The sequence below is a fragment of the Urocitellus parryii genome, unplaced genomic scaffold, assembly GCF_045843805.1.
Source record: "Urocitellus parryii isolate mUroPar1 unplaced genomic scaffold, mUroPar1.hap1 Scaffold_107, whole genome shotgun sequence".
In the NCBI taxonomy this organism is placed as follows: Eukaryota; Metazoa; Chordata; class Mammalia; order Rodentia; family Sciuridae; genus Urocitellus; species Urocitellus parryii.
In genome coordinates, this window is record NW_027551836.1 from 238,878 (window position 1) to 255,412 (window position 16,535).

The following is a 16,535-nucleotide window of genomic DNA, read 5'->3' on the forward strand; positions in this document are numbered from 1 at the left end:
GCCCTAGGCTAAACGGCCAGTAGGGCATTGTTTTAACTATCTCAGGAATCTGGGTGTAACAGAGGAACTTAATAATACCTAATCTTTTACATTCAAGCTTTCCAGCTTAGAAACTTTACCCTTTCATTCCCCACTCCTTTTTCTGACTACTTTTAATCTTAAAAGTAATGAATCATAATTATTGGGGAGTCTCATTTTTCATCTCTGTCAGTGGAGCATACTGCCTTCCGATTACCACGAGTTGTCCTGTGTTTCCTGGAATAATTTTTAGCATGGCCTCCATTTTAGATTTCACTCGGTATTAGACCCCGATTTATCTAACTACACTGACTACCTAACTTTAAATCTGGCTTCATTCCCCCCTCTAATTTGGGAACTCCTTACTGCTGTGAGGAAGGGGGACGAAGATGATCTTTCTGGCTTCTTCAGGCTGAAAAGGGACGGTGTGGGGCAAGCAGTTTGGAGTCCCCCTTAAAAATATCGGGTCTATTGAGTGGTCCATGCTAAAAGTCCAATTGAGAAGTAATAGGCTGGAGGGCCATTCGAGTGATAGGTGGTCTATAAGAGAAACAAGAATTCATTAGTACTGGAACCAGATTGATGCAGCAAGAAATGCCACAGCACAGAAATATGCCAATGAGTATAATGGCCAAGACAAAGATCAACAATGTTTCCTATCAGGCAATACCAGGAACTAGGAGTTAAGATACTGTTTCCACGACAGTGTTGCTGAGGACATGGCTTCTGAGCATGTAATTCTTTAAGGATGTTTGTCACATTGTCAGAAATGTCAGGGATGTCAACACAACAACTAACATTTAGGGTTACAGATGTCTTTTCCCTTAAGATATAGTCTAATAATTTAATGCCATCTGATCCTGCAAAATCCTTTTACTGACCTCTGTGTCTAATAGAGAAATCTTTAATTCTGCTACTCTGGGCTGGATAACCATACTGGCAAACATCAAGCCTACCTGCGTTGGTTAGAAATAAAGGCCTTAGACTAAAACTACTCTAATAGTCCCTTTGACAGTTATCAGGCATTTCTGTCTAAAAATCTCTTTTGCAGCCTCCAGTTTACTTATTGTTGGAGGTTACATTTAACTATTATTATCATTTAAGATGTCCAGGAACAGCTGTGCTTTGGCTTTGACTGTCTTTGCTAAGTGTTTAAGATGAAGCAAGTCAAACTGACTTTGTTTCCATCTATTGGTAACAGCTGAATTATCCTGGGAGTCCTCGGGAACTTCACAGCAGCTTCTCAGTTCTGCTAGTGCCATTTGCGCTGGGATGGGTCCAGGCCTTGCTTGACTATACGGCTTCCCTCAGAAGCATCAGGGATGTCTCCCTTTTCTGATGACCCTCCTCTTCACAGCAAATGCACTGATTGGCTTTCTGTCCTCCACTGGTCTCATTAATCTCCCTGATCAGGAGGTTATGTGGCCTAGAGTTGCAAAGCCCTTTGGAGAAGTCCCCTATCCCTGATTCAGACTGACTCAGAGGGCAAGAGCCAAATATTGGTTTTCTTGGCCCTTTAATTTAACTTTAATTTTTAAAACTTAATCTTAAACACCTAGCAAATAAACTTCAACAGCCTTATATTAAGTACTGGGCTTTAGTACCTATCTCTCTATCCTGTAGGTGATAACTCCTTATCTTAAGTTAACCCAGCTTGTGAGTTCTTAAAGCAGTACTTCTTTAAAACATTAACAGGCAATCTTTAGACCATCTAAAAGCAAACTACAAAACAAAACTAACTAGGATAAAAACATATTTAGTTTATGTAATAGCTACCTTGAATTCTGGCTGAGTTATACATTATAATCCCCTGTTTGAGGTCCTGGCAATCGTGTCAAAACCAACTTTTGGACACAACCTTAAATGCACTGAAATCTGGCCTACTTCTTTCATAGTCACTTTCACATGAGATGGAACATAGAGCCTTATCTCAAGTAAGGCGGGGCTCATCATAAGTCTTAAATACTATAGTTCTGAAGCTGATCTTTGCTTTTTAGACATCATTTTACAAAGTCTACATAAATTGTTGCTCAATCTTACATGAATATTAGCTAACACAATATAATATCACATCTAAAACATGAATTAAAGAAAGGCTGAAAACTTTTAACCTCTTGTAGGAAAGTAGCAAAGTACTTTTGTGTTTTACAATAAAACCTTTACCCAGATTAGGCTCTCATTAACAATACATTTAAATTGTGTCTCAGTGTAGAAAGCAACATAGAACTTTACATATCTCACTGATAACAAGTCCAGTTACAGAACACACATGATAAATAAATTTCCAGCATGTTTTTCTCTTTGAACCTAAAATTACCATACAACTTTAGAACACCAGCTTGTAAAGCTTCTACCTTACAGACTTGTATACCTGGAGGATATGAACACATTAGTAACATCAGAATTGCATTGATGATTTTATGCTAACCGAGTTTGGGTTTTTAAAGAAATAACATAGCACAATTCTCTAAAACAACAGCACTCGTTTAACCAGCTGTTTAATTCCTAAGATTACTTGCTCAAAAACTTACTTATAACCAACTTGCACAGACCTTTTTTATCACTTACTTAAACCCTCTTAATTACTTAATCACATAGACTCTCTTATCCAGAAACACATTTTCCCTCTATTAAATCCATACCTAGAACCTTCTAGTTTCTCTTTTTTATCTGTTAACCTCCTTCTGTTCACATTTTGAAACAATACTTGTAAACTTTTGAATCTAAGCAGATTATTTCATAGACATCAACATTTTATTAGGGCCTTTTTGAACACCTAGAAAAACTTATAAGCTTAATTTTAAAGACATCTTTATTTTTATCTGTTTACCCAATTTAAATTGAACCATTTGAATCACGTGAATTAAAGATATTTGGATCCATTTTTAATTTTTCATGAGCGCTCCTCATCTGTCATTTGTCATATCACTGCAGGATATATGGACATACACACATACAGACATACCGACATACAACACATAAGAAGAGTGTGCACACATAATAGTGAAGGCCTTGTAGCTTTTCGCAGATGAAATCTCCATTGCAATGTTTCAAAAAACTCCAGTTGATCAAAAATAGAACTTATCAGAAAAACATTAACTTGTCTGTAGGAACAAAATCATGAGCTCAAAAATAAAGATACAGAATCTAAGAAAAAAAGCAAAAGTCCTAAAAAATTAACCGGCCAGTAATTAGTAAATGCCATTCAATTTACTTTTTGGTTTAATCTAGTTTGAGTTCAGGTAAGACATCTTTACTCCTTTTTTTTTTTTTCCCTTGGGCCTCAGATCTGTCTCCTATTGAGCCTCAGGCTTCTTCTATTTTCATATCAACTCAAGTCCTGGCTGAATTCTGGAAGGACCTGGGAAGACCAGAATTCTGAACAGAAACTTTATGCCTAAGGCATTTTAACCATAAGTCACATTTTTATCTTCCTATGCTAGAAAAACTTGCTCACACAAAACTGAAAATAGGATCTTTCTAGATAATACAAAGCCATCATCAGAAGAAGTTCCTTCAAGGTCATTAAGCCACTTTCTTTGTTCTGAAGTTCCTAAAGTAGTACTAAATTGCCTGAAAAATTTTAAAAGAGAACCACACACTACCATGTATATCCAAAATTAAGCTTTGAAAATTCCCAAGACTGTTGCTAATTAATGTCATTTCAATAAGCCAGACCAACGTTTTAATTTAACACTTTTTGTTAAATCTTACACACTGAGAGAAACAGATACCAAATCGTAATTTACTATCCTTGCCCAAATCAATGCACTGTATACCTAGTGAAATCTCCTTAGGCTTCCCAGTTCAAAAATTGATGAGAAAATAAAACTGAATGATTGGGAGTTACTTGCCAACTTGGAAGTAGAGTTCTTTTAATTTTCTATCCTAAGTATCTATAAGTTCTCTGGCATGAATTGTCTGAAACCACAAACTAAACAATTACCTAACCCTAACTATTAACTGCAAGATTATACAATGCTTCAAACTCATCTAGATACCAGATGTTAAGAAACAATCTATAAAAACCTTTAAAACAGGCCAGATAAGAAAAAAAAAAAATCTCTCCAGGTTTTGAACTTCCATTTAATTATGACTCTTATCAGTGGCACCTTAGATTTCCCATGAGTGGACAAGATGTCCTCACTTAGGGGCTGCCAATGTCTCGGCTTTGCACAGAATCACGAGCCACCACACACCTACTCCATGAGGCTTTTTCCCCCGATCCCATTTTAATCTCACGAGAACTCAACGGGAACAAGCAGGCAGGAGCACTCTAATCCCGCAGCAATAATCTTCAACTTCCAACTTTCCTAAAACCCCTATTGTAAACCAGGAACGCCCTAAACTCAAATTATCTTAAACCCGAATACTTCCTAAAACCTGCAGGATACACCCTAATCCTGGATCCACCCTGGTCATTGAGCAGGGTCACCTTTCTCAAACACACATGCAAGGTCACAGCAAATTCTCAGTGTGACTGACTTACTGCATTCAGTGTCCCTTCTTTTTAAGTAAACAGAGGTGGCTTAATCCTTAAGATGTAGATAAGGACTGAGGACACTCCCCAGAGCTAAATGGCTCTGGCAGCTGCTGGGAGTCCCTTAATCTTATCTCTCACCCGCAGGATCAGCTCCTCCAGTTTGGTTTGACACTAGGCATTTTTTTTTCCTAACTTTTTAGTAGCCAGCTCCCAAAATGCTCATCCTCTGCTTGCAGTTATTTTGAGTGCTAGGCTTCCCCAAGAAAGCAAAGTGGGGATTTCTTAAAAGCCCCCTTGGGAGTGTCAAAATTTGTGACTGAAAATTTGGTTCCCATCCCCCAAAGCCAATTAACACCAATTTAATCGGCAGGCATCTCTATTTGCACTCAAGCCGACTAAGGGAGGGAAAGAAAACATTGTTTTCCTAATTTTTGCTTAACAAAGGGGAGCAAAGTTTACCACCCGCTTTGGGGCTGCATTCCTAAGCAACAACTCAGACTCTGGGGACCTGGTCCCTTCTGCCTCCACCAGGGAGGGAAAGGGCCGGGTGCCCCTAGCCACCTTCCTCCGTTCGCCAGGTGGTCGGAGGGAGGGGGCAGTCCCTCGCCGACTCCCATCTCTGACCTGCCCGCCCCACTGTGGTGGAAATGCGTCTGATGGCAACCGGTCGCAGGCAGAGGAGGGGGCGGGGCGGTCCCCCAGCTGACCTTACCTTCGACCCCGCCCACTGGAGCACCCCCCCACTTCCGGGGAGGGGGAGGGGAAACAGCGAAGGGGCGGAAAGGACAGGTGGGTGGAGGGGCCAGGAGGAACAAGGACAGGACAGATCCGCCCTACCATCGGGTGGAATCCTCCCAGCAAACTGCGCGGACCCCACCCATGCAGGAAGAGATTCGCAGAGGTCCTGAAAGGTTAGAAGCCATGATCTGGATGGCCATGCGGCCCCAGCTGAAAGACAATATCTCTGACTTTGCAGATTAGAGAGAGAGATGGAGGGACTCTCCTGGGGGCCATTCAACTCCAAGGGTGGGCCACTCTGCTCTGAAGCGCAGAGAGACAATACAAACGTGACACAAACACGGAATGAAGCGGAGAAAAAGACAGAAGTACCGGCAGCTGACCCAGACCGGGCAAAGCGAAGCCCTTGCCACCGAAGGAACCGCTCAGACCGCCACCCGCGGAGCCCGCGGAGCCCGCGGCCTGGACCGAGCAGAGAGAGGAGACAACTGACACACACACAATAAACGTTTAACATGAGTTCAGAGGCAAAGATTAAAGACAGACAATAAACTCAACCCAGACAGTAAACAGAATTGCCGGCAAAACCAGACGGGTTGGCAGCACCGATGGGGGCGTTTTCGCCCCCCCCTGATGAGGGACCTTCGCCCCTCCCCCGAGTTCCCCAAGGCGTCCCTCTGGGGAACGTGGCTGGCTAAAGACACGTCTGTCCGCCACAGCCAGCCACAGCCAGGGAAAACTCACGTTTTCCACTGGGAACCATACGCTACCAACCCAAAACCAGAAAGGCTCTGAGGGCTCACGCCCTCTGGGGGTTCACACCCGCCATTGAGCACCAGAAGGCTCTGAGAGCTTACGTTCTCCAGCCCAAAACCAGAAGGCTCTGAGAGCTCATGCTCTCCAGCCCAAAACCAGACCAGACTCTGAGCGATCGCAAAGGAAAAACAAGAAGGAGAAGAAGGAGGAGGAGAAGAAGAAGATAAGGCGCCTTACTTACCCCCCGAAGTAGTCCGTTGTTAGGGTCTCCCTGTCCGGCGATGCGCTGTTCCCGGCCAACGCACCAAATGTAAGGGGGGGTCTGGCGGAACGTCGGAGGAAGAGACCACACACAAGAGACTTACTCCATGCAATTGGCAAAAGGGGATTTATTGGGGATCCATTCCAGCGCGCTGGGACTCTGTGCCAACTCAAGAAGGGAGCGCAGCTCAGAGCCCTGAGCAGAGGTTCAAACAGAGCTTAAGTACACTTTTTGGGGAGGGCGGGAGGCTTTGCATACATCAGAACAAATCATCATGAGGCGCGGGGAAATTGAACAACAACTCTGAGATATGATTGGCACATTCATTGGCGGGAACCGGCTGGGCGGCGGTGATTGGTCATTCGTAAGCGGGTTACACTTTCAAACTGATTGGTTCGGGCCCTGTGAGGAACTGCCCTAGGCTAAACGGCCAGTAGGGCATTGTTTTAACTATCTCAGGAATCTGGGTGTAACAGAGGAACTTAATAATACCTAATCTTTTACATTCAAGCTTTCCAGCTTAGAAACTTTACCCTTTCACAAGGAACCTCCACACGGCTCTCCATGGTGTCTCCCCTTGCATATTCCAATGAGCCTATTCCCAGTCCCACAATAATTTTAGAGAAAAGCATAGATAAAGTGACATAGTTGAGATTCAAGATCTTAATTAGTAAACAGGGTAAGGAAAGAAAAAGTAAAAAGAGCAGAAAAAATTAGTGAGGGGGTAGGAAAATAGATCTCAGAAGTAAGAAGAAACTGTTGAGAATATATAAGATGCAGAGATGGGAAAAAGTTGGATCCTATGTGGGAGAAAAAAAGAAATATTACGACAGCATCATACTTATGCAAGGGGCCTCATTTTTGATAATTCCTAAAAACAAGGAATTCATGATATAATCAAACAAGTATGCCACACACAAGACTCTCTGCTCCTCAAGCTCTAGCAGAGATGCCACACTTTTCTCCCCTCAAAACTTCTAAATTCTTCCTCTCCAGACACAGTTTATACAGCTTAAATGTGCTGTTGCTCTACTTCCTGACCTGGTCTATCTGAGCTCCCTCAGATTTTCTCCAGTAACTTGTAACCACATTTTTTTTCTTCAAACTATCCAACCAATTTATATCCTTAGATATTTTCTCATAACTAAACTTTAATGCCCCATCCCTGGCATTTTGAGATGCACCTCTGTCTTCTGATTTCTGGATCACCCTCAGATTTGCTCCACCAAAAGTGCATGAAGCATGATTGTTTTTAGGTCTGGTTTCCTACACAGTGGGCTACCTAATGCTACCATTTTAAATATAATTAAATAAATAAGTGATCTCTGTTCTGTTTTTTTTTATTATTTTATTTTTTTAATAATACTTTTAAAAAGCAAGTTGAAAAAAATAGTTGAAGTTTCCACTAGGGAGAAATCAAGATGACTTGATGGGTTTTTTGTAACATCATTAATGTTCTATTTCTTGATAGAAATAGTAGTTATGTGTTATGTTCCCATTGTAATACTTCATTGATCTGTATAATTTCAATTCTGATTTAGTGTTAGCCTTGTTAAATAATATTAAATTTATTTCATGAAATGTGATGGGGAAGAGCATAACTCAGAGATTATAAAAGGGTACTAGAGGGCTGAGGCTGTAGCTCAGTAAACTGGGTCTGTACCTCAGTGGTAAAGCACTTGCCTTGCAAATGTGAGGCACTGGGTTTGAACCTCAGCACCACATAAAAATAAATAAAGATACTGTGTTTTATCTACAACTAAAAAAAATGGTACTAGATAATACTTTGGGTGTAATGCCCAAATTAACTGATTATTGATCTGGTTATTTGGATGTGTTCATATGTTGAAAAATAAAAATATACACCTTAAATAGAGCTTGGGATATAGCTTACTCAGTCAAGTGCTTGACTCACATAACACAAGGCCTTGGGTTCAATCCCCAGGACCAGAGACAAAAATGTATATAATTATATCAATAAACCTGAAAAAAACTGTGTCTAAATTGAGATTAAAAATAAAATACACTATTAAATGATAAATAAAAGTAAGGATTCGCTAGCTAAATATCAATCTCAATATTTTGGGAAAGGCAATTTTTATAAATAGAGAATAAATACTAACCAAAGGAGCAAAATTGAAAACATTTACAGTAAACAGAGCATAGAAATTATCAGTAATACCAGATGTAGGATTTAGAACAGAAATTAAATTAAAAGAGCTCTGATAAAATTCAAAAGTAAAAATTTTAAATTATTTTAGGCATTACATAATTGTAACTTGTAAGGTATATATATAATGATGCCTCAGTTAATGATGCAGATACATTCTGGAAAATGCATCATAAGGTGATTCTGTTATTTTAAAAGTGATACAGCATGCTGATACATTCTTAGGTGTCATACCTAGGTTATAATTTAGACATTAGTGTACATAAAGTCCATTATTAATAAAAAACATTGTTGCATATATGACTATAGGATTCAACATTATAGCAATGAATATAGACCTCATAATGTGATGAATAATTAGCACTGTGGAACTAAAGACAAAATGATCTAAAAGAATCTGGTCATTTAGGCAATGAAAAAAGAAAAAAAAAGGAAAGAAAACTGCACTGTATTAAAAATGAATAAAAGAGTGCTTTAAAAAACTGCTGAAACAGTGGGGTATCTGCCTAATAAAAAATGTCATTGTATCCTTTACTGATATGATGTATAAACCATTCACTGTAAACAAATATGTTAATATGAATGAAAAACAGAAGATATGCCAAAGTGTTTTTAATAAGGTATTTAAACACTGTATTTAGTAGTATATGATGCTAAAAGACCATATACTTAAAAAGAAAAGGTAAAATAATTTCAACATCAACATAGGCTAAGCAACTTTGTGATGTAGATGTAGGACCTTGCATCTGCTAGGTGAGTGCTCTATCACTGAGCCACAACCCCAGATTGTCTGACCATAAATAAATAAACAAACAAACAAATTAATAAATAAATAAACCCTCAATTGATGACCCATTACACTTTTAAAAAATCCTTAATTGAGACACATAAACTTCATTTAGGAGAGATTTATTCTTTTTCATGTCACCTAATTTTATTCTGCTTTCTTCTCATGTGAAAATTTCAGAATGATAAATTAAAATCTTTTAAAAATTCCCTCCAGTTCTTGAAGAAAAACATTATAAATGATGCATACATTTGAAATAAAACATGGGAAAATAATGATCAATAATGCTGAAAGTGGAGTTTTGAGATGAACCAAAATTTCTCAGTTGGTAAAACTGCCAGCTGCAGGATTTCTGATGATCCTGATGGATGTTTCAGGAAGATAGGTAGCTGTGGGATGTCTCCCATGCAGGATGTCTCCCAGGGGGCTGTTTCTTGTAAATGTCAGGCTATTCTTTGAAGGAGAATTTCCTTTTAGCCCCTGACACAAATCTAGGGTTCTCTGTACACAGAGAATAAGTAGAATAGGTAGTATAATGACCATGTAATGTGAATAATGGGCCTCACTCAAACACACCTGGTGGCTAACTGAAAGATGTTAATGAGCACCATTAAGGCCTATTTTAAATGTAAAAGGCCTTGAAGCTGACTTGTGGGAACACATTCAACAACGTCCTTTGTCCCAGGGGTTATTCCTGATTGGATTTGAAGAAAAAAGGATGGGTCACAGAAAGAATGAAAGTGAATCCATATGGTAGTCAGGATGCCTTTTCCAAAGCCTGTTCTAAATGCATTATGTTCCATGTTCTGCCCAAAACCATCTGTAAACTTCTAAGATGGTACACAAAAATGAGTTTGTTTGTTTGTTTTCTGGTATTATTCCTCATACCACATGGTGGTCATTCTATTTCTTCTTAAATAGATTTTTTTTCTTCAAAATTTTTGAGACAAGCACCCAGATCCACTGTAGAAATTAGGAGCTTTTTATCAGTAACTTTTCTTGGATATGATTTCTTGGTTATAAAACCAAACCACAGACAACAAAAACTAAAATGGAGACGTGGAACTAAAAAGCTTCTACACAGCAGAGGAAACAATCAAAACAATGAAAATGAAATTACAGAATTAAAGAAAATAACTTCAAAACACATACCCAATAAAGGATTAATATCTAAAATATATTTTAAAAATTCTACAGTAAGAATAACAACCACTCAATTAAAACATGTGCCAAGCTCTTTTATTTTCCAACCTATGCTTTTGGCCCCTTTGTCAAGAATCAAATGAATATATACATGTTGGTTTTTCTCTGTGTCTTGAATTCTAGTCCATTGATTTCTGTGTACACTTTAGCAATTACCATGCTTCTTATTGTTGTTGTTTTATGTCTCTTCAGTGTAATTTGAAATGAATATTTGAATTCCTCCAGCATATTTTTTTTGCTTAAGACTTTTAGACTATTCTTGAGGATAACTTCAATTTAGACTGCTTGAGCTTCACATGTTCTCATCCTTCCATAGGCTACCTTGTCCAGGGTTGCAATATTCTAAGGGTCAGGGTGAGAATTAAAGCATGGGAAGAATTGAAACGAACTTGAAACTAATACCACATTAAGTTTCTTGAATTTTGTGTTTTAAACCTCATCACAAGAGCAAATAGAATGATTATTTTCACCACAAGAAACATTATTTGACAGTCAAAAATATGACCGTACTCAAAGTTTGTTGAAAGAATATTATAAAAAAAGGACTTAATTGCTAAGTGGTGACATGGCTTCTTTTATTTAGCACAATATCTTCGGAGTTCATTCCTATAATTGTAAATGGCAGGGGACCTCATCAGTCATGGAGGCAAATGATCACATTGCCACTACCAGATTATGGAAAATTATGCAATAAAACAGATGACCTAGAAGAAAATGTCAATTTTTTAAAAACATGCAACTTACCAATATTGAAGTATGAAGAAATATAATATGCCAGTAATAGGTAAGGGAACTAAATAAGAAATGACAACCAGTTAAAAAGACAAAGCCTGCAGCTTTGCCCCTGCCATTTTTGGCATGAGTTATTTAGTACCCAGCAATGCATTGGCCAGAACTGCAGTCCTCCCACGAGTTGAAGCCAGGAGGACTGTGAGCACTCTCTAGGCTCCAAACAAAGGTGTGCATCAACCCCAACCGCTTCCTCCAGGGGACTGCAGGGCTGCCTCCTGTGCTCTGGCCTAGACAGGGAATGCTTCCAACAGGACCGCCACCTGGGCAAGTTCTGCTGCACCTCCCTGCAGTGAAAGCAGCTCCTGCAACACGAGCCATCCTTCTATCTCCAGGGTGCTCTCTTTTCTGTTCTGCCCCACTACCCACCACGTGGCCCAGCCCCAATATCGCTGAGCACAGCCCCACCCTCGAGTCACAGTTGCACGCAGCACACACGCACAGACACAAGCACAGATGCACGCATGCAGAGATGCACCGCAAACTGCTTCTGCAGAGTGGGTTTTCCGCAGCCTAGAAGTGTCTGGCAGATGGTGGAGAAGCACATGTCTTCAATTTGTTGAGGTCCTTCCTGCTATAGGATGCTTGGGCTTCTCTGCTCCTGGCCATGCAACTTTGTCGCCATCTGAGAAAATGTCCCTGCCATCCTTTCCACATCCCAGTTCCTAGTGAGGATGTGGGGCCTCCCATAAGGGCAGCCTGGTGCTCACCACTGCACTCCTGTTGGCCATTGTGGATCTGGGAGGAGAGCCTCAAGTAGGGAGAGTGCCAGTGTGTTCAGCAGCTTGTGGGGTGCAACCCCTGCTGCAGTGGCATCCTGGGACCAGAGCTGGCTGGGGTAGTACATGGGGAGGAGGCGAACTGTGTCTCTCCCTGCAAGGTCGTTCATGGAGGGGTGACCTGCTTAGGCCTGTGGGGGATGGGACCCTGGCTGAAGAGTTCTTAGGGAACCAGGAGTAGAGTTGGGTAGGGACTCAGTGGGGAAGGAAGTGGTTGAAGTAGGAACCCCATGGGGTAGGAGCTTGGTAGGGTAGAGCAGGGGAGGGGACATACTGTGCCTGTCCTGGGAGGCAGTGACTGAAGGGGTGACCATGCTGAGGCTTGTGGGGCAAGGGCCCTTGCTGGAGATTTTAGGGGACCTGAGCTGGGTGGGGTAGTGCCTTGGGAGGAGGTGCACTGTGCCTGTTGCTGCTAAGCATTGCCTCCTAATGTCTCTGCGCAAAGCCCTGCCCTCATGCACAGGTGCATGCATGACTCACACAAGCCTGGGTGGGCATATCACAAACTGCTTCTGTGCCATGTGTGTGTTTCCAGGTATGCAGAAGTCGCCAGCAGACCATGAAGAAGCATGTTCCTTCAAGTCCTGGAGATCCTTCCTGCTGGACCCTGGAGGAGAGCCTCAGGTAGGGAGGGCTTCAGTATCCTCAGTGGTATGTGATGTATGACCCTGGTTGGAGATGTGTTGGGGAACCGAAATTGATGGGGTAGGTGCTAGGTGAGGGAGTGTGTGAGGAGGGGGCACAATTTGCAGTTGCTGTGAGGTGGTGCCTGGAGAGGGTGCTCATGCTGAGGCTGTGGGGGCACTGACCTGGCTGAATAGGCTTCAGGGGACTGGAGATTCAAGGTGGGGTAGGAGCTGGGTAGGGTAGTTTGTGGGGAGGGGCCGCACTGTGCTTGTACCTCTGAGGCTATGCTTGGAGAGAATGCTCTTGCTGAGGCCTGGGGGTGCAAAGCCCTCACTGGAGAGGTGTCAGGGCACCAGGTGCTGGAGGGGGTACTTTATGAGGAAGGCGCACACTGTGCCTTTCCCTGTGAGGTAATGCCTAGAGTGTATGCTTGTGCTTAGGCCTCTAGGGGTGAAGCCCTGGCTGGAGAGGCATTGGGGGACCAGAGCTAAGTCAGATAGGAGCTTGGTGAAATGCTTTGAGGTGTATGTTGTCCAGTGTGTCTTACTCATGCCTCATGGAAACTTGATTATCAGTTGGTTTTGTCTTAAAATGGAAAATAAACTGTACCTGAAATAGTCAGTTTTTTAAGGCATTTTTCTGATGTCTTCTGATGACATTTTGCTCTGTTGAGACATGCATTTATAATAATATGTCTTTGTAATAACATATTTCATGTCAATTTTTGTTCATACAACCAGTTATAGTCAGAAAAAATGTTTTTTTTTCACTTCATCATTTGTAATGTTTTCCAGCTAAAGTGGAATTTTCTGAATATTTCTCTATGTGTCTGTTTGTATACATATACATGCATGACTATGTGTGTGCATATATATGTATATATTATGTATAATATATATATATATATATATATATATATATATATATATATATATATATATAGAGAGAGAGAGAGAGAGAGAGAGAGAGAGAGAAGTACAGAAAGACTATTTTTATCTTAGGTAAATTAATTTGTATTTGTATGGGTACTCTGGTGTGTTTTTGCTATAAAATTTGAACTTAAAAATGAAGTATCTGATATTAAATAGTTAATAAACAGAAAAATGAAATAAACCAAAAAATGAAAGTTGGGAATGTATGGTCTTCTGCTACACTAATTATTCTGTAACTGAACTTTGAATATCAGATATTTATCAGATAATATCAGTAACACAGTGAGACTGATGATGTGGCAAGACCATCACTATGAAATGTATTTAAGAAATTCAGATTATCAGCTGTGTTTTCCTTTTATTCTTTTAATCTTAGTTTTTTTCACTCTTTGCAAAGTAAAAACTATCACAACCTCCTTTTCTCATCTAGTATAGCTGCCAAAATAATTTGTTTAGACAATTCATATTCTTCAATAGGTTACATGATCTTAAACGTTTGAGAAAAATGTTTTCAACTGTTTTTATGTTATTTACATATCTGTGATTTTTTCATTTTTAATTAGAACACATGTAATGGGAGGTAATATCTCTATATTTCAATGTTGAAAAATTTAAAGGTCTTAATCATAGTACTTGTTGTAATACAGAGCTATATACATACCAAATAATAATAGTAATTTGAAAAGATAGAACATAATGACAATTAAACAGGAGGATTGCAAGTTCAAGAGCAGCATCAGCAACTCTGTGAGACCCTTTATCAAAAATTGTTCCATCTGTATCACTGAAATAAAATGTTGTGGATCTAACCAGTGGTATAGCTACCCTGGGTTCAGTGTCCAGTGTTAGAGAAGAAATGAATAAAAATAAATGAAAAAAGAACGAATGAGTTGATAACAGTTTCATGAAATAAACATGTATTCTCTGAGGTAACCTATTAAAGGTTTTTTTTTTTTTTTTTAATTTAGGTGGAACAAATAAAAGAATGAGGTTATTTTGTCCTAATGATAATATTATAAAACTCATAAAACTTATTTTGATAATTTTATATTATTGAAAAATTGGAATATTACTTTAATTATTTATATTTCTCTGTGTTAATAACTAGTTGCCAGCTAGTTATATCTAGTGTATAGTGGGCATGGTTCTGCCACCATTCTTTGACAATATCAATTATTTAATCATAATAACAACTAGTTTCCAGCTAATTATATCTAGTGTATAGTGGGCTTGGTTCTGCACCATTCTTTGATAATATCAATTATTTAATCATAAATATGGCTTAAGAATCCTAATCTTAGGAGGCTTACTGAGGCTTGAGTGTGAGTGGAAAATATTGAATATGAAAATAATAACAAGGACTTTGGAAAATGTTTATTTTTTCTCTCTCTTTCTCTGATTAATGTGGGAATCTATCTATATGTCTATTCATTTATTTAGAAACAGATTTGATTGGCTATTGAAAAGGCAACTTGATATTATTGGTTTTTATATGACAAGAGAGGAAACAGTCCCCTTGTCCTCTATGAAGCACCAGAAGATGTGTTTTCTTTCTTTTTTTAAAAAAAAATCTATATTTTTAAGTTTTATTTATTTATTTATTTATTTTCTCATTTTTTTATTATTAGTTGTTCAAAACATTACAAAGCTCATGGCATCTTTGATATAAGGAGAGCAACTAAGAACAGAATAGGGGGGAAGAGCATGAGAAGAAGATCACCATTAAACAGGGATGAGAAGGGGGAGGGAAAGAGAGAGAAGGGAGATTGCATGGTAAAGGAAGGAGACACTCAGTGTTATACAAAATTACATATAAGAGGAAGTGTGGGGTAAGGGGAAAAAAACAAGAGAGAGAAATGAATTACAGTAGATGGGGTATAGAGAGAAGATGGGAGGGGAGGGAAGAGGAGGGGGGATAGTAGAGGATAGGAAAGGCAGCAGAATACAACAGACACTAGTATGGCAGTATGTAAAATAATGGATGTGTTACCGATGTGATGTGTTTTCTTTCATGTCATGTCATCAAGATCTGAACCATTTGCTATTTTGGAGCTGAGGAAATTTACTTATTTTCTTTCTGTTCCTGTTTCTCTATCTCAAAGGTAGCAATAAATATAGCAGCTTGTTTATGATATTTTCCAATAGTTTTAAATAAATGATGTGGAGACAGCTGTAGACATATGCAGACAGTGCCCCAGAAAAATAACAGTGACTCTTGCCACTGTCATTCATCTCATGGTCCTTTGTTGTCATATTACAACAGTGCTGGAGGATCATAGAGATTTAATCCCTGACAGTATCATTGATTCTCTGTGATCTAAATTGTGACAGATAATCTTTCTGAGTCTGGTTTGTCATAAATCAGTTGGTGATGAATGGTTCATTTCCTGCACAGATGTTTGACAAATTTTTTTCATTGTTCGTACACTGTTGGGTGACATTCTTAGAATGCATTCAGCTGCAGTTATTTTAAATGTTATTACTAACAGCCTCCCGAATTGTCTCCATGACACCTATCTTGTGAAGCTTTTACTATTATTTTCAGTTACATCAGAAATTTCCTTCTAAAAATAAATTTACTCTTGTCACATTACTTCAGATGTACCTTTAAGATAAAAATAAAAACAAATAAGAAACTAACATAAACATAATGAATTTCTTTTGTTAGTCAATAGCTAAACATACTATAGAAGTTTCCTAATTTAGTTCTTCCAGTGATTCTGCAATAGAAGTGATTGTTTTCTCAATTTTAAGTGCTGAGGAGACTGTTAGAAGTAAAATGAATCATGTTCTAACAGCATGATCTTCTCTTTCTTATTGAGACTTAATGAAGAATCTATCAGTGATTTTCTGCTCCTTGAAACTTAGAACTTAACATGCTTTTATGCACTGAAAACAAATACTAAAAACAATCAAAATGTCATGTTTTACATCTTTATTAAGGTAATAGTATAATTAAAAACCCTATGTATCAGCAGTCTGATATAAGAA

The 16,535-nt window shown here is 39.1% G+C and overlaps 1 pseudogene; it reads left to right on the top strand.

Moving 5' to 3' along the window:
* Positions 1-11,447: 11,447 nt before the first annotated feature.
* Positions 11,448-16,535, top strand: part of LOC144251556 (cold shock domain-containing protein E1 pseudogene) — a 42,099-nt pseudogene continuing 37,011 nt past the window's right edge.